Source organism: Pinus tabuliformis, chromosome 9, assembly GCF_031772625.1.
Source record: "Pinus tabuliformis cultivar Carrire ecotype Pingquan chromosome 9, CPIR1, whole genome shotgun sequence".
NCBI classification, from domain to species: Eukaryota; Viridiplantae; Streptophyta; class Pinopsida; order Pinales; family Pinaceae; genus Pinus; species Pinus tabuliformis.
The window spans coordinates 1,263,654,660-1,263,678,497 of record NC_142307.1 but is presented as its reverse complement, the minus strand read 5'-3'; positions in this window follow the sequence as shown (position 1 = coordinate 1,263,678,497).

The window sequence follows — 23,838 nt, the reverse complement described above, 5'->3', positions numbered from 1 at the left end:
ATTTTGAATGAGCGAAAAGAACCATAAGCTCCAAAAGCCAATGTCGGGGCCAAGAAAGAGCGAAAGCTAAAGTTCCCATGTAATATTTGTGTTAGGGGCCATATGAAACATCATTTTCCATATTTGGACAAGGTCAATGAGAACAATACTTAGTGAAATCCTGCCACACAACCTATTGTGTTGAAAAATCCTTTCCCACCTCAGGAACAATGCCAAATCATAATTGTTGAAAATATTGCACCTCCACAAGGGGTAAATGTAGGGAATCCTCCTAGTGGGGATGCACCTATGACCATTATGTTATGTGAAGAAATGGTAAACTTGACCATGAGAAGAAAAATAAATGAAATAGTCATGCAAACTTGGATGCAAATGTAGATTTAAAAGTGGAAGTAAATATGGGTGCAATAATAGGTGCAAAAATTGGTGCAAATTGTGGTGAAACAAAAGTGGATGCAACAATGGACACAAACTTGGATGCAAAAAGGATTCAAACTTGGATACAAAATAAGATGTAAAAGGAAATTTAAACATGGACACAAACATGGGTGAAATAGTGGACCCAAAATTAGATGCAAAAGTGGATGTAACAAGGGTAGATGCAAAAGTAGGTGCAAATTGAGAGGCAAAACATGATGTACAATTCAATGCAAAAGGGGACACAAAAACGTATACAATATTCGATCAAAAATTGTTTAGAAAAGAGGATTCAAATGTGGATGAAAAAGTGGAAGAAAATGTGGGTGAAATGATATATGAAAAACATGGAAGAAATTGTGGCTCAACAAATATGGATGCAAAAGTGGATACAACAAAAGAAACAAATGAAGATGAAAAACAAGATGAAAGAAGGGATGCAAAAGTGGATTCAAATGTGGGTGAAATAGTGGACAACAAATGAATGCAACAAAAGTATATGAAAAAGTAGCATACAAAACCCCATTCATAAACTTGACACAAAAGTGGATGCAAAAAGAGGTAATATTTGATGCAAATGCCAATGCAAAAGTAGAAGAAAATATGGCTTCAAGAGTAGGTCCAAAACATGACACAAATTATGGTAGAACAAAAGTGGATGCAATGATAGATGCAAAAAAAAGAAGCAAACTTTGGTGCAAAAAAAATGCAAAAAGGGATACAAAAGTAGACCTAAACATGGGTGCAACATTGGATGAAAAAGTGGATGCAAAAGTAATGCAAAATGAGACTTAAAACCCGATGCAAAACTTGACACAAAAGTGGATAAAAAAGGGATGCAAACATAGATGCAAAATTTGATGTAAACATAGATGCAAATGAGGATGCAAACATGGATGCAAAATTAGAAGAAAAAGTGGGTTCAAAGGTAGGTGCCAAACTAGGTGCAAATTGTGGCACAACAAAAGTGGATGCAATAGTGGACACAATAATGGATGCAAATGAGGATGCAAAACAAGATGCAAAATTTGATGCAACAAAAGTAGATTCAAAACTAGACACAAACCTTGACACGAAACTTGGTGCAAAAGGGGATGCAAAAATGGATGTAAAAAATGATGCAAATGAGGATGAAAAAAATGATGCATGTGTAGGAACAAAAAGTGGATGAAATAGAGGATCCAAAAGTAGGCGAAACAAAAATTAGGTGCCAAACTTGACGCAAAACCTGGAACAAAACCTAGTGCAATGGATGGTGCGGGACTTGGTGCAAAACCTCATGCAAGGCCTAGTGCAACACTCGATGCTAAAATTGGTGCAAGGCTTGGTGTAAAAACGACTGCAAATTCTTCTTCAAATATTGCACCATATTTGATAAATGGATGAAAATAGCACCAAAAATGGTCTCTAGATGCAAACAAATGAAGCAAAAAGGGATGCTAATCACAGGGTTTTATTGTATTGAACCTATGAGGGTTTCATGCAAAGAAAACGAGGAAAAGACGAGGCTCTAATGAGTAGAAAAACAAATCAAGAATGGATATGGGACTGATCTGAAATCCTACAACCAACTTTCTACAAAGGTTACAACAGGGAAATAGTGGTTCAAGGCTACAAATTTACTTCAAAAAGATATACCACAAAGTGGGTTCCAAACGGAAAATCAAAGGGAGACTAATACTGATCGATTTCTTTTTTTCTTAACCTCAATCTCTAATGGAGAAGAAAATGATAAATCTATAATAAAAAAGTGGTCAACGGGATTTATCCATCATCTTACAATAAAATACCAATAATTAGGGGATTTTTGAGGTCTAAAATGGGCCTCCTAAGGAAATTATAAAATAATAGTGGAAATAATAAAATAAGATTAGATTACATCATCAAATTTTAGAGGGAATAATAATAATAATAATAATAAAATAAAAAATAAAATAAATAAATTGTTTTTTCAACTCGTATTTTCAACTTATCTCCCTATGGGTTTACTCAAATTTCAAGTAGCAACACTCATTAGATGCAGAATTTGATTCTGCATCCAAGGAGCACCCATGTTGCATACTTTCTATGGAACCTACTACATGAAAAATGAGAAATACATGAAAAACATTATTGCAATCACAGTTTTTCATGTATTTCTCATTTTTCGTGTAGTAGGGTCCATCGAAAGTATGCAACATGGGTGCTCCTTGGATGAGGAATTAAATTTTGCATCCAACGAGTAATATTCCTCGAAATTTGAGTAAAACATTAGGGAGATAAGTTGAAAATATGAGTTTAAAAGGTAGTTTTATTATTTTATTATTTAATAAAACTTTTACTTTTTTACTCCAAAAATGGTGAATCATCCCCCATGGTTTACATCATCATCTTGAATCCTATTGGTCCTTATAAATTTTATTTTGTTTGTACATTTTTCTTAGGAGGCCCAATTTTAGACCTCAAAATTCCCCTAATGTCAGCCCCCCAAAACTTGTCTTGGTAGAGAAGTACTAGAAGCCCTAAATGAGGTTTTTCTCGGTTAGCCAAAATGTCACACTAAGAGGGGGGTTGAATCAATGTGAAGACAATTTTACAATTTAAAAAACTTAATTAACCACACATTCATTTAATAGTGATCACAAACATCATCTCATCAATTATCACAATGCAACATAACTAGAAACAACATAAGAAAGCATCACATCACAAGGAGACATAAGTTTTTAGGTGGAAACCCAAATGAGAGAAAACAATCAACTCTTCTTATACTCATTCTTCAATTTCTTTATATCAATTTTCAAGCCCCAACCTATGGGAGACATCTACCCCTGAAATATGTAAGTTGAAACTTGCGATCGGATACAACTTGATTGAGACAGTGACCTCAAAGATGTAAGTAGTTTCTCACTATAGGTTACAAATTGATTGAGTCTCCAACCTCAAGAATGAGTATGATCCAAACTAATTGAGGCTTCAACCTCAATAATGAGCTCGCTCCAACCTGCTCTAGGATCCAACCTAATTGAGGCTTCAACCTCCACCTTCAGCTTCCTTGTGGACCTCTATTTCATCACATTTTCAAATTGGATCTACCATCATCATATATTAATGAATCTAAATATAATAAACTTGTATCAACCTACAAATTATTCCATTTCCATTATACTAATCATTGTCACTTCATTCACAAATTCTGCCAACTTGCATTAATATTGTCACAAAAACTCATCCACTCGAAATTCTAAGCACCCTGCTTCTTTCGGATTTAAAATCAACTTACCTATGCCTTCAAATGACCAAGTCAAAATATGTTCCTCAGTAATGTAACAATGCTACATTGATATGAAATCCCAAAAAATAAAACACATTTATGCCTCAATCTTTGATTCTTCATCCATTCCCTGACAACCCTACTTTGTTCATATGTCAACCTTGTCAAAGGTTTAGTCCTTCTAGGACTTTTATTTATTATGTTAAACAACAACATACAAATTAAATAGCAAATGCTCCATCATATATCAAACTTATACTAGTGTGTGGTTATCAACATTATACCAACGAATCAACTATATATCAATTTTATAATAGTTCAAAGGTCATCAACATTATTCAATGGGGTCATAGACATATATTAACATAACACTAGCGCAGGGGTTTTTCAAATATATGTCAAATTTATACCAACATGGGGGTTATCACCCATATATACCATGTCGTCACACAATAAAATAAATACCACATATAATTCCACCATTAGGACTCGATCCTAGAACCTCCATCGTCCAGTAAAACAAGCTAACCAATCGTGCTATCGGTCATGGCTTAAAGAGCCATGTGATCACTCCTCTTTTGTTTCTCTATTATTTCCCTTTGTAAAAAATGTGTCATCTCTATCAGAACAACCTTACCCACATAATGACCATCCTCAGCAAGGTTATCACTGAGCATCATAGGTTTTTCCACTACACCATGAATCCTATGAGTGTTAACACCACATCAATGTAAATATAAGACTGTCCTTTGTAAACTAGTCAATAACTAAGCTCGTCCTCCATCAAAATTCACTATGAATCATAACATAAACCATACATGACGAAGCTCATTCTTCGTAGACTAGCCACTTTGAACCATAACGAAAACCATACTGGGCCTCTATGAACTATTAAATGTGAATCATGCTGAAGATCATACTCATACTTCACGGATTAGTTATTGTAACCAAAAATCACTATAAACAAACAAAATTTTCCCTTCATCGACTAGTTACTGTAAACAACAAAAACAAATTCCCTTCACAAACTAGTCACTGTAGCCAAACATCACTGTAAACAAAACCAAAGAATAAAAAATTGCCCTCTGCAGACTAGTCATTGTAGCTAAATATCACTATAAATCTAATGCAACTTACCCATTGTAGACTTGAAGTCACAACTAAATATATCTCACTATAACCAATTCAAGACTTAGTTTTTTCTCATTGTTCTATTTTGTAACGTAGGTAACCTGTAATGGCACATGTGGCTTAGGGTTTAACTCCAAATTTCAAGGGTCGGGATGACCATATGTCCTTTTCATCTAACCAATAGGGTAGCTACACATTGGCTTATCTCTTTCGTTTACTCATGTGACCGAAATGATATGACCTAGTCCTTAGGGCTATGGTCTTCCATTTGTTGACATCATCATGATGTCACACCAGCCACGTGGCACACTCGAAGTGGGCCAGGTGTCATCTAAAATCATGCCCATTGGACAGTTGAAACTGTCATTTCCACCTGCCACATGGAAGCCCTTGGTGGCTCCATGTGTCACTATGATAACATCAGAGAACTCCATGTCATCTCCCAATACATCCTTGACACATGTCACCATCTTGTTGGTATGATTGGATTGGTTAAACATCAATCATATTTTCCTTCATCTAGTTGTCAACCTATTGAGCACATCATTGATTGATCTAAGACTTACTAGTCTCTCATAGAGTTAATCAGTGTGTAACTCCATCCACTTGTGGTCATTGATCTTCATGTTTAATGGTGGATCCACCCCCAACTTGCACATAGTTTAACAAATTAAATTTTTGGGTTTGACCCTATAGTTTGGCCTTTCAATTTAGCCTCAACTACTGTTGATTTTCAACTGGCCATAACTTCTCATCTGGGAAGAATTTTTCTAAGAGGGATATATTATTGGAAAGGTATCGACAAGAACTATGAAACCATGTTATTTCTAGGATATTTTTAGCTTATTAACTTCATCAAAAAATCAAATAACCTCAAGCATCCATATCATCACGTAATTATACCTTGTGAAAGGTCAAGTTGTCATACTACTTCACAAATACTCATGTTACTCCTTTGATCATCAAGGATGGTCCTACTTCTATTTTTGCATATTCCCCTTTGACATCAATGAAATATTTTTGTCATCAATGACAACACTATGTGCAAAAATATTTCCCTTTTCAATGATGGAAACACCCTTAGACATTGATGTTCATAAGATGTCAAAGAAAATCAAGAGCTCCAAGTGAAGTGTTCCAATATATCCTTACTACAAATATAAGTGCAATGTCTACAATCTACAATATCTCCAAGTAACATCAATGTCTGCAATTTGTCCCCATTTGACATCAATTGCAAAGGGTCACAAATATTTGTAGAAAACTTCCCATGCTAATTATCTTGTATGACTACCCATTCCTAGATTATCATGTGGACCTGTCATGAACCATGCTCCTTTTTGCTAACATATAGCCTCCCCCTGAGACCATGCTTTCATTGATTTCCTATTCTCTCCCTAAGATCATGCTTCAGCTATGTTATTATAACTCTTGATATTCTCCCCCTGAGATCGTGCTCCTTTCTTTATATGTAGGAATTTATTATACGTCTGTATTATTTTTACATCTAATATATCACCATCAAAACATAGTCCACATACTTCCTTCATAATTTCTTCTTCAAGTTTTAATTTGACAAGTAATGATCTTGAAGAAGATTTTTTTAAGGAATTATATCTAAGAAATATGACCTAATTAAGGTCCTCCTTGACCTCTTCTCCATTTTCCAACATTGATAGGAAATATTTATCTATTGTACCACCAGAGTTAAGTCTGCAATCTCAAGCAATGTGGCCTTGATTATGACATATGTGGCATTCAAAATCGAGCTTCAATACTTGCTCATGTGGCTGAGTCATTCTATCTATTTGGTCCACATGTCTCCATCTAGGTATCTGTTCATATCCTATATACCTAACCATGTCATTGGTCCAACAATCTTGGCTTTTTGTCCAAACTTTGTACATAAGAAACGATAAATAAAGAAATTATTTTGATACCTAGATATGGAAGGAGACCTCGATCTTCTGAGGATTCTTCTTGGAGTAGTCATGTTTCCTTATTGTTCAACCCTTTCATGATACATATTCATATGTTGATTCCCAACACTTGTTCGATTATTCCTTGTGAGTGCTTTGTGATTAATCATGTTCATTTTTTTTCCTTCATCAATTCTTATTATAGATCCTTTATCTTCATCCCGATTCAGGCTTGCACTCTACTCTTTTTAGGAATTGCTTTGAGAGTTATTAAAGTGAACATGCTTGGCCTAGTATTCTTCTCACTTTGAACCTTAAAGTGAGTTTTTTCTTGATGTTATAAAAGTTTGATCAATCTTATTGAGATGTCTTTCATTTAATGGGGGATTGTTTCTCTTGGATGCACCACCTTCTTGATAGTGAATACCTCTCTTGATAAGTGGAGACCTCTGCATGTGAAGAATGTGATCTAGAGATTCGGTTCCTTTGTTGAACTCTAAATTGAGTAGCTCCATTTTTTCACTTAAGAGGACAACTTCCTCTTGCAATATTTCACATATTTATTCCTTCTCATTTAGTTTCTATTACATAAATTCTTTTACCCTTTTTGTTTATTCTAATTCAACTTTGAAGGCAACAACAATGTCTTCATTCAGACTCATATCTTGAAGTTGTTGCATCAATTGACTTTCTCTTTTCTTCAGAATTATGATTTCCTTCAATGCATTTCTATGTTCCCCTTAAAGGTCCACTTTTTTCTCCAGGTTCTTCAACCTCATCTATAAATATTATTCCATTCCTTTATTCATCAATTTCACTTACAGTACTTGCATTATCCCTTTGTTCCTTTGAGTAAAAATTAATTTTCTTTCATGTTTTCTTCTTCTTTTGATACTTAGGTTTGAATCTGAATTCATCATCACTTTTATTCATCTTAGAATAAGGAAATTTAGATGCATAATGATCAATTCTTGCACATACAAAACATTTGAAATGGATCTTACCTTTGAACTTGTAGGTTCCTCTCTTCAATTTTCGAACAAAATTGGCTTATTCTTCATCTGAATTTGACTCTTCTTTATCCTTTTTCATTTTATCCTCTATTACTTACCTGACTCTTGAATTGTCTTCCTTGATGCTCAACTCATATGTGGAAAGAGTTCCATGGAGTTGATATATTCTCATCTTGTTAACTTCTATTAGTTTCTCAAGGGTTGAGACTTTATGATTGAATCTTGATGGAAGCAATATTAACACTTTTCAAACAATGAATTGACTTATTTGCTAAGACCTGTATTGGAGTTGAAATTATTGTCTATTCGAAGAAAATATGAAGCAATATCATCATCTTCTTACATCTTTAAAATTTTGAATTTTCCTCTGAGTGCTTGTAGTCTAACCTCTTTAACTTGTGTATCTCCTTCATAATAAGTTTAAAGCTTATTCCATACCTCATGAGTTGACTTGCACTACATTAATTTGATAAGAATCATATTCTTCCAAACCAGTTAAGATATCATGCTTAGCTTGTGAATTATATGTATAAACTACCTTTTTTGTTGCATCTATTGGAACAACATTAGGGACTTTATATTCCATGTTCACAATTTTCCAAACTTCTGATCTCAAAGAGACGATATATGTTTGCATCCTTATCTTCCATAATGCATAATTAGATCCATAAAAATGTGGGGCTTAAATACTGCTTTGGTAGTGGTCATTTCTTCCTTATATTCGACCTTCTAGTAGTTAGTTGTTCCTAAAGGAACTTGCTCTTATACCACTTGTTGGCCCAAATGTCACATTGAGGGGGGGAGGGGGGGGGGGGAGGGGTGGTGCAGGGGGGGTGAATCAATGTGAAGAAAATTTTACAATTTTACAATCTTAATTAATCACATATTCATTTAGCAGTGATCACAAAAATCATCTCATCAGTTATCACAATATAGCATAACTAGAAACAACACAAGAATGCATCATATCATAAGAAGACACAATTTTGTGGGTGGAAACCCAAATGGGAGAAAGCCACCAACTCTTCTTCTACTCAGTCTTCAATTTATTTGCATCAATTTGGAAGCCCTAGCCTGCAGGAGACAACTTCCCTCAAAATATGTAAGTTTCCATTTGCAATAGGCTACAACCTGATTGTGGCACCGACCTTAAATATGTAAGCAGCTTCTCATTGTAGGATACATCCTAATTGAAGATCCAACATCAAGAATGAGTAGATCTAACCTAATTTATGCTTCAACCTCCATCTTCAGCTTCTGTGTAGACCTCTATTTCATCATATTTTCAAAAAATGTCCACCATCATCATATATTATTGAATTCACATATAAGAAACCTGTCATAACTCGCAAATGTTGCCACTGCGATTGTACCATTCATTGTCACTTCAAAGACTAATGTTTCCAACTTGCATTAATATTTTCATGAAAACTAATCTACTTGGAATTTTGAATACCGTGCTTCTTTGAGATCTAAAATTGACTGACCTATTCCTTCAAACAACCAAGTCAATGTATTCTCCTCAATAATGTCACAATGCTATGTTGATCTGTAATCCCAAAAAATAAAACACATGCCTGCCTCAATATTTCATTCTTCATCTATTCCCTGACAACATTGGTTTGTTTATATGTCAACCCTGTCAAAAGTTTTAGTCCTTTTAGGACTATCAAATTTATACCAGTGCATGGTTATCAACAATATACCAACATGATCAACCATATATCAATTTCATAACAATGTGAAGGTCATAAACATTATTCCAATGGGGTCACAAACATATATTAAATTAACACCATCACAGAGGTTATCAAATATATGTCCACTTTATACTAGCGTGGGGATTATCAACCATATATACCATGTGGGCACATAATAAATTACATACCACATATAATGTTGCCATCGAGACTCAATCTTGGCACCTCCATCGTCCAGTCCAATGAGCTAACCAACCGAGCTATCATTCATGGCTTAAAGAGGCATGCAATCACTCCCCTTTTGTTTTCATATTATTTCCCTTTGTCCAAAACATTTCATCTCCATCCAAAAAACCTTACTTGCATAAAAACCATCCTCAGTAATGTTACAACTGAGTGTTACATGGTTTTCCATTGTGCCATGAATCCTCTAAGTGCTAACACTACATCAATGCAAATAGAAGATTGCATCCTCTGCAGACTAGTCAATAATGAAGCTCGTACTAGACACTGTGAACCATAACAAAAACCATACATGCAAAAGCTTGTCCTCTGTGGACTAGTCACTGTGAAGCATAACGAAAACCATACTCAGCCTTCATGGACTAGTCACTGTGAATCATAATGAAGATTGTACTCATCCTTCACATGTTAGTTATTGTAGCCAAACATCAGTATAAACAAACCAAATTTTCCCTTCATGGACTATTTATTGTTGAAAACATCACTATAAACAATAACAAAATTTTCCCTTCATGAACTATTTACTGTAGCCAAAAATCACAGTAAATAAAACCAGAGAATAAAAAATTGCCCTTTGTAGACTAGTCACTACAGTAAAGCATCATTATAAACCAAACGAAGATCATCTGTCATAAACCTGAAATCACAACAAAAGATATGTCATTGTAACCAATTCACCACACAATTCTTTCTCCTTGCTCTATTTTGTAGCCTAGGTAACATGTATTTATACATGTGGCTTTGGGTTTAACTCCACTTTTCAAGGGCCATGCTAACCATATGGCTTTTTCATTCAACCAATAGCGTAGCTCCATGTTGGGTTAGCTCCTTTGTTTGCACATGTGACCAAAACGATATGACATGTTCCTGAGGGCCATGATCATCTATTTGTTGACATCATCATGGCATCACACTAGCCACATGGCACACCCATAGTGGGCCACATGTCATCCAAAATCATTCCCATTTGACAGATAAAACTATGATTTCCACCTACCACGTGGTAGGCCCTAGTGGCTCCATGTATCACTATTCTGACATCAACAAACTCCATGTCATCTCCCAATATAGAATTTCCACGTGTCATCATCTTGTTGGTTTGATTGGACTAGTTAAACATTGATCTTATTTTCCTTTATCTAGTCATTAACTCGTTGAGGACTCCATTGATTGATCTAAGACTTGCACGGTCTTTCACTGTGTTAACCAATGTGTAACACTAATTTCCAATGGCTATTGATCTACCTATTCAATTGTGGATCTGCTCCCAACTTGCACATTATTTGATAGATTAAATTTTTAGGTTCGGCCTTTCAATTTTACCTCAACTAATGTTGATTTTCAACTAGCCATAACTTCTCATCCTTGAGGTTTTTTTCTAAGGATATATCGTCAAAAAGGTATCAATGAGCAATATATAACCATGTTATTTGTGAAATATTTTGAGCACCTTAACATCATCAAAAACTCAAATAACCTCAAGCAACCATATCATCATGTAATGAGACCTTGCGAAAGGTCAAGTTGTCATACTATTCCAAGAAGACCCTCGTTGCTTCTATGATCATCAAGGATGGTCCTGCTACCGTTATCGCATGTTCCCCTTTAACATCAATGACAACACTATGTGAAACACTCTCTTCCTCCTAGGGTATAGAAGATAAAAATATCAAGGCTTACTAACTTACTACTAATAGGATGAACCCAAAAAACCTACAACAAAGGAAAAAAAAAAACAAACAAACAAAAAAACTGGAAACCTTTGGAAATGTAGAAAATTGGACTAGAAGAAAAAACCTACAACCAAGAAATAAGCTGACACACAAGCTATTCCAAGAAGACCCTCGTTGCTTCTATGATCATCAAGGATGGTCCTGCTACCGTTATCACATGTTCCCCTTTAACATCAATGACAACACTATGTGAAACACTCTCTTCCTCCTAGGGTCTAGAAGATAAAAATATCAAGGCTTACTAACTTACTACTAATAGGATGAACCCAAAAAACCTACAACAAAGGAAAAAAAAAAAAAAACAAACAAAGAAACTGGAAACCTTTGGAAATGTAGAAAATTGGACTAGAAGAAAAAACCTACAACCAAGAAACAAGCTGACACACAAGCTGGGGAAAAAAAAAACAAAACAAAAAGAAAAAGCAAAAAAAAAAAAAAAAAACAAAACAAAAACAAACAAACAAACTAGAAACCTTTGGAAATGTAGAAAATTGGACTAGAATAAAAAACCTACAACCAAGAAACAAGCTGACACAGAAGCTGAAAAAAAAAAAAAAAAAAAAACAAACAAACAAACCAAAAAAAAAAAAAGAACACACACACAACAACAACAACAAAAACAATCCCCAAGAGTTAGCTCAGTCGGTCAAATCAAGTGCCTCACCAATGGGAGGTCACAGGGTCGAATCCCGAAAGCTCTTGGGGTTAGGTCAGTAAATAGGCCGAGGGGTGTTGATGCCCTTCGGGTGGCGTCCACTCAATGTTTAAAACCCTGGACGTAGCGGCTACCCACTGACCCGGGTATCCGTGAATAAGTGAAAAAAAAAAACAAAAAAAAAAAAACAAACAAACAAACAAACTAGAAACCTTTGGAGATGTAGAAAATTGGACTAGAAGAAAAAAACCTACAACCAAGAAACAAGCTGAAAAAAAAAAAAAAAAAAAGAAGAACCGGAAACATTTGGAAATGTAAAAAATTGGACTAGAAGAAAAAACCTACAACCAAGAAACAAGCTGACAAAAAAAAAACTGGAAACCTTTGAAAATGTAGAAAATTGGACTAGAACTGTGTTGACCCGAGCGTAGAAAGTAGGAAAATTAATACATTGAATAGTGTATAAAATAGGTCAAAAGTTGTGGACCAGTGCAAAAATGAGGTCAAAACTGCATTGACTTTTTGAACCTCTTTTTTTAGTTTTTCCTTTATATCTACCATCTATTGTTGTTTCAAAACCTAAATAATTCCCAAAAAAGGAAAATAGCCACCAAATTTCTCTTAAAATCACCAAAATTAGAAACTTACTAAAATAAGAAAGGGGGAGAAAGATTACAACACACAACCTAGGACCTGAAGTGTTCAAATCCCTAATGGAGTCTCCATTTGTTGGATGTCTTCCTACAAAAGGGTTAGAAAAAATATTTTCTCTACATGTTGCAAGTATTATAACAAGAATTATTAAGGATTTAGATATAAACCCTAGGAGTGTCACATCTTAATATAGTTGTTAATAAGATCTCATAAAAAAATAGAAACCAAAAAAGAGAAACAGAAATGTATGGAACTATGTAACATATGTGAGTATTCCAATTACCAAAAGAAGACTTTTATTACTTTTTCACCTAGTGGGAAGCTTCGCTTGAGTTTGGCTCATAAGTCCTCATCCTTGGGAGGGTTCATAGATAATCCTTATTGCAACATGTGACTCCTGCTCTCCAAAGGGCAGAATGATCCAAAAGCAAAAAGATGAAAAGAGTGGAGAGATTCTAATGGATAAATATTGAGAGTTATAGGATCATAGGTTCGATAATGAAAGTGGCTCATGAGAAATGAGGGGGAAAACATCTCTATTTATAATAAAATGCTAGTTAGATTTAGCAAAGTCAAATATAATAAAATATTTGTTTGACCAAAACAAGATCTAACTAATTTGGTATTTTATTATTATTGGAGAGGAAAAGGTAAAAAATAATGGTTAATGACCTTTAGTTAGTTAATTAAATCAAACAGTAATGTTTTATTGAATTAATTAATGAAGAATAGGTAAAATAGTTAGAAATAATAAGCAATGGGTTTATTAAATTACTTATACGTGAGAGGGTGAAATAAGTTTAATACAATTCATAAATAATGATTTAATAAATTATTTCTATGAGAATGTTTAAAAGATAAAAAATTAATTAATAAATAAATTATAAATTGAATTATTTCTATGGAAACAAATAACATGAGTGAAAATATATTAAATTATTTTCACCTAAATGGGTAAAATTATGAGAATAACGTAAAATTAATGAATTTATGGGTTATTCTCATGTAAGCGGGTTAATTAATAGAAATAACTTAGGAAAAGTGGCTCCGTATGCTATTTCCTTAGGTGAAAGTGGGATTTAATGTGTAAAACTCATACTAATATGGCATATTTCAATCCACTTAGTTATTTTGGCTAGGTAATCACTTTTTATGTGATAATATGGGGTTTAAGCCATTGGTACTAATTGATGTACTCCACCTGTTACATGTACACGAGGAATATCCAACATATCTAGCAACAACCTAATATCTTATGGATAGTAAACACCAAGTACAAGTAGTGAAATAGTCATCATTAGGGTCCATACAAAATTTCAAGTGGGTGATAAGATATGATTGTTACACTATACAAAAAAGCAATGCATGTTCCCTCACAAGAAGCTTAGAACATTCATATTAGACTTACACTATTACCAAAGCCTATGTGCAAATGATTTTTAGATTAAATCTTCTACCCTTCATCTCCTTATAATGTGTATTCAATGCAATTTTTCTCAATCCATATTTTTCACCTTTTCTAGACACATTAGAGATGTAAGAGATTTCAAACATTATAGGAATCAACCTTAAGTGCATTGAAGACAGTTTTCTTGGGATGTTTCAAACTATGAAATTTAAGAAGATTGAGAAGGAATAACAAGGTATGTCTAGTAGAAATTTTAGATTTTAGTTGCCATAATTTCTAATCATTTCTAAGATATACCTTATGAAAGCTACAGTTTTAGAATCTGATTTGCTGAATTGGACAAGTGGTGTACAATATAAGTTTTCTCTTGGGAAGAGACCCAAAATTAGAATGTTTTGGGAAAGTTACCATAAATTTCACTTGCCACATAAAATTCTCGTCATACCTGTGGAATTGTAGAGAAGAGATATCAAAGTATTATAGGCCAAAATTTCATAGTAAGGGCTCAAATCTTAGAGATATATTAAGAAAAGGGTTAATCATCTAGATATTCTCCAAATTAAGGTTTTAAGAGTATGTAACATACAAGTGATATAACTTCCAATTAGAAGATCCAATTTATTTTGGTGAATGAAAGTTGTGATAAATAGAAGTACTATTATTACTCCTCAAAGAAAACTACTACACCAATTAAACCGCTTGAAGACTCATCTAGGACTCATGAAGAAAGTGAAGGCATGGAATTTATTTTTTCCCAATTAGAGAAGAGAGTTAATGAAACGGATGGTAGTTTTTTCAAAATGTGGATTTATCAGGTTACCAATAAAACCTTAAAAGATATGAAATGAAAACCAATATGAATGAAAACAAGGAAAAAATACAAAAGTCCATTAATACCATGAAAAATATCTCTTGGAGGGGCTGCCTAAAAGGGATGTTGAGATCCAAGGAAATCATGAAAATAAGGAGAATAGTTGCGTTGGAATTCAATCACCTATGGTGAGTATTTTATCACAATTGTAGAGCACAAATATTGAATCACAAAACCATAATCTTGACTTTTCACTCTATGATCCACAACATCAGGGCTTCAAATCAGCACCAAGGAACTACTACATTCTGAAGACCAATATGAGGAAGTTTGATAGTAATGATCCTATAGCGTGAATATTCTTGATGGAGCATAATTTGATCTACACCAAGTGGAAGCCTTACAAAAGGTAAATATTACAACAATGTTTTTAGAAAATATAAACTTGCATGATATCAATGACTTTGCAAAAAGAAAAATGATTATATTGTATTTTGGTCCATTTTTACAAAGGAATTTATAGCACATTGTGGGGAGAATAAATTCTTTATTCAATTGGTAATTCTTCAACAAAAATGTTCAGTTATAGAACACACTCAACAATTCTATAATTTGAGTCTTAGGGTAAAGAATGTTTCAAAGTATAATTTGTTAGACTTATTAATGGGAAATTTAAAGGAAAAAGTCCAGCATGAGATGCACCTCTTTGAACCTAAATCCCTAGAGCATGCTTTCATTCTAATAAGGAAAGTTGAAAATAAAAATATGGCGACTAGAAAATTAGTCAATAATATCTATAGAGAACATCATGTTGATCCCTCTCATAAGATGACAAAGTTGATACCTCAACAAATAGATGAAAGATGAGCAAAGGGAATATGTTTTGACTGTGATAGTGAGTTCAGTAAGGGGCATAAATGTGGTGAGAAGAAATCATTATACATGGATCATGAAAATGAAAAAGATCAAGAAGTGGAGCCATAATAAGATCTAGAGCTAGAAGTGGTTACACCAACAATGTATTTTCAGCATTGGCTAGCATCAACACTCCAAAAACCATCAATATAGAAGGATATATCAAAAATAAAAATGAAAGAGTTTTGATTGATTCAAGTAGTACACATAACTTCATCAATTACAAATTGGTAAAAATTATTAACTACTTTGTATATCTAGCACCAAAATTTCAAGTAATGATTTCATAATGAGGTACCATAGATTGTTCAAGGAAGTTCCATATTATTAACCTTAATATGGGGGAGTATCTATTGAATATTCCAATGATAGAAATCCAAATGGGTGATGTTTATGGTGTAGTAGGGGCCCAATGGTTACAATCATTAGAAACAGTGGCTCGTAAGTTTGAATATATTTTTATGAGATTTTCCTTAGAATGAAAGGAAATTGAGCTTATAAGTATCTAAGGGAAACCATCTAAAGTGATAAGATCTCATAACATGATAAAATTAGTAGAAAATGGATACCATGGTGTAATTGCACAACTGTGTTTGTTATATAGTCAAAAATATATATCCTTTTCTCTAGTGGATCTCCAAAAATTTGTCAATGAGCATTCAAGTTATTTGGAGAGATGCCTAAGGATATTCCACCTACTCAAGCTTATGACCATGCTACTCATTTGCATCATGAAAGTGTACCACCTAACATTAGGAATTATAGGTATCCATATGCATAGAAGAGTGAGCATGAGCACAAGAAATATTTGAGTCTAGTGTTATTCAAACTAGCCTGAGTGGTTTCTCTTCACCAATGCTGATGGATATAAAAAACGATGGTTCATGTTGTAGGTGTCTAGATTATAGACAACTCAACAAAATCAAAATCAATTATAATTTTCATATTCTTTTCATTAATGAATTATTATATGACTTGCATGGAGAAATATTCTTTACTAAGTTATATCTTCATTTTAGATATCATCAAATAAAAATGAGGCAAGAAGGCATCCCCAAAATGGCCTTTAGAACACATGAATCTCATTATGAGTTTTTTGTTATGTCATTTGGACTTACTAATGCACCTTCAACATTTCAAATCTTGATGAATTCTATTTTCAAACCCTTATAAAAATTGTGTTAGTATTTTTTGATGACATACTGACCTACAATAAATATTGGGAATAGCATGTACACCATGTTGACATGGTCTTAACATTATTTGAAGAGAAATAACTATATGAAAATAATTTCAAATGTACTTTTGGGGTTCAAGAAGTGGCATATTTAGGCCTTATTGTATGCCATGAAGGTGTCAAAATAGATCCTAACAAAATCAAAGTATGGGGGAATGCTCAATCCCCAAGTCCTTGAAGAAAGTTAGAGGATTCTTAGGATTGACAATATAGTACCATAAGTTTTTTAAGAATCATGGTTAAATAGTAGCACCTTTGACAAAATTATTGAAGAAGGAAGCCTTTTCTTTTACGAAATAAAATGTTTTTGAAAAACTTAAAGAGGCTATTTATACAACTCTTGTACTAGCCACACTTGATTTCACAAAAACATTCATTATGGAGTGTGATACCTCAAGCCATGGCATTTGTGCAATTTTGATGTAAGAAGGAATGACCGTTGCCTTTGAGAGTAGTGAACTTAAGGGAAAGACTCTTACTCTTTCAAGAAACGGTGTCCATACCTAATAGGAAGACACTTCAAGTAAAAACATATGATGATACTTTGAAGTACTTCTTGGAACAAATATTATCTTCAAAAGAGAGAAAAATACATTAAAAAATGCTAGGTTATTAATTTGAAACTATCTACAAAAATGGAGAACAAAGTATTGTGCCAGATGCATTCTCAAGGAAAGAGGAAGAAATAGAGGGTTTACTTTGTGCTATTTCCATTCCACAATTTTATTGGGTGGAAGAAGGAAGGATATAATAGAATAAAGATGAGAAGGTATGCAAGATCATTCAACAACTAAAATATGATCTTGATTTGATATAAAAATTTATGTGGAAGAATAATTTGTTGTGGTATCAATATCATTTATAGTTATGTAATAATTCTCAACTCAAATAGAAGGTCCTTTTGGAATTACTCATGTTTCATGTAAGAGGACATTCAAGGTTCTTGAAAACATATCATAGGATCAAGAATGATATTTTTTGGGAAGGTCTTAAAGAAAATGTGAAAAAAAAATTGGTTGCATGTAAGGTATTCCAATAGAATAAGGGAGAGACAATCAAGACCGTATGGATCCTACAATCGTTAGCCATACCAAGCCAATGTTAAGAAGATGTTCCAATGGATTTTATTGCAATTTACACAAATCTAAAACAAAGAATGTAATTATGGTAATGGTAGATCAAATGATTAAAAAAATCCTATTTCTCTCTCTTACTCATCTTTCTAAAACAAATAAATTGGTTGAAGAGTTCATGGAAACAATCCAAAAGATACATGGAACACTGAATATTATTATAAGTGACGGAGATCCAATTTTCACTAGAAATTTTTGGACTAAGTTATTTTCTTGTTTGGGTGCTCAATTGGCTCACAGTTCACCTTACCATCCTCATTCATATGGGAAAACTAATATTTTGAATAAATGTTGAGAAGGATATCTACATTTCTTTGCATCTAATAAATATACCTAATGGGTCAAGTGGTTTCCCTTTGTAAAATGGCGGTACAACATATTCTTCCATACTTCATCAAAAATTTCCCCATCTATGGAACTTTATTGATTGCATCCTCCATCCATCACAAAATCCTTGAAATGGATTGTAAATATTCAAGCAATGGAAGTTACAGGGCACCAACAACAGGTTCTCAAACTATTGAAGGACAACTTGGCTATAGCACCAAATATGATGAAACAACAAGCAAATAAACATCGCAATGAAATGGAATTTGAAGTGGGGGATTGGGTATTTGTGATATGAAAACCATATAACCCTCAAGCAACAAAACAAGGATAATAAATTAGCACCAAGGTGTTATGGCCCCTGTAAGGTCTTGCAGAGGATCGAAAGTATGCCTGACAAATTGGATTTACCTCCATCTTCACATATACATCCAATCGATCATGTTTCTTGCTTGAATAAGGTAAAGATTTATAATATCCTAGTCCAAACTATTTTATCAAATATTAATGAATAAGGGGAAATCATACTAGAACCAAAAAGAATAGTGGAAACAAGGATTAAGTAGTTGAGAAATCAAGTACTGAGTATCTCATTAAATGGAAGAACCTACCAATGGAAGAGGCAACATGGGAAGATGAGTTTTTCATGCAGAAACACCCATAGTTATTCAAATGTTCATGACAATAGTCATTTGAATGGGAGTGGCATGTTAATCCCTATATAAGCCCCATTAACTCTAAATCCCTTATTAAGCCTTAGATATTGAGTTATTACATTTCTATTGTTGTATTTTTAGGCCATCTAGAACTTTTCATTGTACCTTTGTCTCCCATATATATAGTAAGGAGACTTATTCGTAGGATGATAAAATCTTGTATTATGCATTGTATTCATTGTAAAACAAGGTTCCCCCCTTGAAGTGGAATTTAACGATTGCTTTCTTATCATTTTTAACGCATAATGTTTAGAACACTAGATACACTATAAGTATATATTACAAGTATACATGTATGGGGAAACTATCATTTCCTTCAAAGGACATGTCACTTATAGCTAAACATAAATCCCAAGCCATTGTATATGGTAATGTTCTATGGTTCAATCTATTTTTGATTGTTGCAATTTTTTGAAATAACCTAGGGAAGTGTCCTCCCACCCATTTCATGTCTCCATATACTATCTTTGAGAATTATTTACAAACTTCTCTTGATAATGGATAGTGAACAAGTAAATGATTAATTGTTTCTTTGTTTATTTCTCAAAAAATACATTGGCTTGGGCCCTCCCAATATATTTTGCTAGGGTCATCCCAAGTGAGTATTTTATTGGAGATAGCTAGCTAGAAACGTATTTTAGTTTTTGGGGGAAATTTTAACTCCTAAATATTCTTCCACCACCATTCTATTTATCTCTTTAAATCCTCTTTATTCCTAAACTCATAGGCTAACTTACAATAAAATTTCTTGTAGCTTTGTTTTTACAACATATAATTTCTTCCTCTTCTTCCTTAAGTTGTATGAACTAATTTAAGTTTATAGTGTATTGGTTTCAATATTAAGTTTACTCACCTTTTATATTTAATTGTGTATCATTTTCCCATCATTGAACCTAATTTGAGGTCACTTGTAGGTTAGTTTCATTAGCCATGTTGAATATCACCCTATCATCTAGAATATTGATAATGGGATTTGACAGCCTGAATTTATATACACCCCCCAACCATGGGTATTCTCCAATCATTAATTTATTTAATTTTCCACTTTTCCAAACTATTAACTTTCCCACCAAAGGAAAACATCTTACCATTTTTTTAAACTATAGGGGCTCCACCATGTCTTTTTATATCATTCTAATCCATTTCGTAATTGCATCTAGCTTTATCTATTTTTCCATCATTATTTTTCACTCAGCGCTTCAATATGCAATAATATCCAAAGGAATTTGGTTACTAAATCTACTCCAAATAAATGAATATTCCTAAAACCCCATCCACCATCTTCCTTTGTTCTTGCTAACTTCTTCCATTTCACTAAAGGAATGCCCTCTTTTTCTAGTTTCTCATCTAGAAAACCTTACTCACTTGATCCTTATCTTCTCCAAGATGCCTTTTGGAATGTGGGATATTGGTAGCTATTATATCGGAATCCCATCCAACATCGATTTAACTAGCATTAGCCTCCCTCCACACGACAACCACTCATAACATTAGTTTGTTATGTTTCTCTCTATCTTATCAAACAACCACAAGTAATATCTAGATCTATAATCATTAGGATTTAAGTGGAAACCAAAGTATTTAAGTCCATTTTCAAAGTTGAATAGAGTAAAGAGGATGGACTTTTTTTTTTATTTCCTTTCCTTTTCTTCCTCTAGACCATGAAATAATGTGGAAGTATTATCAAATTTAACCTCCATTCCTATTGTCTTGCTACATAGATCTAAAAGCTCATTTTAGTTCACTACTTTTATTTAATTCCCTACTCTAAATAGGGCGAATTATTGACAAAAATCAAATGTGACACTAAGATTCCTATTTTTATCCCTTTAATGGAATCTTATCTTTCATGGGCTAATGTTTATTGATGTCTTTTCTAGTTAAGGAAAAGAGTCAACCTCCTAGGTCCTCATTCAGGTTCCCTCTCCATATTTATAGAGGTGGTACTCCTCATTTTATTCACTCATATATTCAAAAAACCTCAAAGCATTGATATTTGATCATTCAACCCATTCACTAATGAGCGGAATAGGTGTTTTAAAAATAAATTAAAATAATAATATCATAAATAAGTATGATCTGATGATTCATTCTGTGGTAACATCCATCCATATATTATGAGGAAAACACATTTGAATCAAATCAAGAGACAAACTATAGAGAATATGGTCTAGATATTCAAAGAACTCTAAAATGATTTCATTCATTTAACGCTCATAAAGAGTCATAATATACTATTCATGAGTTTTCGTTGCTCATTTAAAAGTATTAAAACCACAAATTGCACGCCCTTTCAAAAATAGCTCTATGCAAGTGTCAAAGAATAATTGTATAGACTTTAAGTTTTTGAATAAAGTAAGTTCCTACAATACTTGAAAAAATCTTATACCTAAATGTAAAACGTAAAGGCATTTGTCTCCAAGGGATTGGGATTAGGCTCTCATGGACGAGTTAATATAAGGGTACCTAGAAAAAATCAAAGAAACTATAGTCAAGGATCGACTTTACAAATATATAAAACAATCCATAAAGTTGGATGATCAAAGATTGGGCAGAAAGAAAGGGAATTGCTTCAAAACAAGATAAAGGACACTCGCAAAATTGCAAAAGGATGATTAGTGGAATGAATTTTATCTCTCTCTCCCCCTCATGTAACTATATAGGTATATATTGGCCTTCAAATGTTTGTTAATCTAACTACCAATGCAACTATTTGAGATTAACAATTTCATTTAAAAACAACGTAAACTTTGAAACAGGAACTGATAATGTTACCCGTTTTGTAGAGATAGCAAAAAAGTGACCCGATTTTGAAAAGGGGTGATACATAACACACATGTTTTTTTTAGAGCATAGTTTTTGGCACTATAATTTTTTTTATTTTTTATTTTTATGTACATTGTGTTTTAGAATGGTAGTGATTTTGATGTTAATTTTAAAAAGTGGTAATTTTACACCATGCCCTTTTTTAAAAGGCCTTCTATTTTTTACTTTTAATTTTATAATGTATGAAACGTAAATAATTATTTTGTAAATTTAATAACTTTGGAAGTGGTCTTCTTCTTCATATTTTCTTGTTTTTATTTTTATTTTTATTTTTTTTGTAGTGAGGTTTTTATTGTTTTGCATATTTAAAGAAGAAGGTTGATATTTTGCATTTTTGATATTCTACATATTTATACATCATTAATTAAATTTTCAATCCACATGAAATAATGGTCTCTAAATATATATATATATATATATATAGATATAAACAAAAATAAAAAATAAAAAATGTTAAATTATCTGATAAACCATAAAAGAATCTGGAAAAAAAAAGAAGAAGACAAAATTAAATATATATATATATATATATATAAGTAAAAATAGAGGAATTAAAAAAAAAACATTAGAAAAAACTAGGAGAATAAAAAAAAATAAAAATAAAAACAAACTAGTTTAAAAAATAAATAAATAAATAACGAAAAAAATTAAAATCTAGTAAAATCAATATTAAAAAAAACAAAAATAAACTCAAACTAATATATATATATATATATATATATATATGTGTGTGTGTGTGTGTGTGTGTGTGAAAAAAAAAAAAACCAGAAAATATTAAAATATTAAAAATAAATAAATAAATAAATAAAATGTAATTTTTTTGTTTTAAACAATTTTTTTTATTAAAAAAATTATTATTATTAACTTTTTTTTAATACAATTCTTTTTTCTTAAAAAATAAATAAATAAATAATTTTTTTAAGTTTTTTATGGATTTTTTTTTTATTAAAAAAAGAAAGGGGCATGGCCCGCCCTCTCCCCCACCGCCTGTGGTGGCGTAGTCGTGGGCGGAGGGCCTGTGTGTAGGCCCCTCCGCCCACGGCCGCGCCACCACAGGTGGTCGAGGGGCGGGCGACCGATTCCGTGCAAGCCCCTCGTTCCATGGTCACGCCATCACAGGCAGCCGGGGGGTGAGCGGCCGATTCCGTGCAGGCCCCTCAGCCCACGGCCGCACCACCACGGGCGGCGGGGGAGCAGGCGAGCCATGCCCATTTTTTTTTAATCCATAAAAAACTTAAAAAAAAAAATTTAATAATTTTTTTAAATTTTAAAATTTTAAATTAAAAATTTTAATTCGTTTAAAAAAAATTAAAAAAATTTTAATGATTTTTTTTTTTTTTTAATAAGGAAAAGAAATTGTTTTTGTAACATAATTTGTTCTATAATATACATATCTGACTTACAAAAAAAAAAAAAAAATTAAAAAAAAATGTTTAAAAAAAATTATATTTTAAATTTTTTTTAGTTTTTTTAATATTTTCATTTTTTTTTTAGTGTTTTTAAATAATTTTCATATTTCTTTTTAGTTTGAGTTTATTTTTGTTTTTTTTTAATATTGATTTTACTAGTTTTTTTAATTTTTTTCGCTAATTTTTATTCTTTTTGAACTATTTTGTTTTTATTCTTAATTTTTTTTTAATTTTTCTATTTTTACCTACTTAATTTTTAGTTTATTTTAAATGTTTTTTTTTTAGTTTTTTAATTCATATCATTATTATTATTATTATTATTATTTTTATTTTGTTTT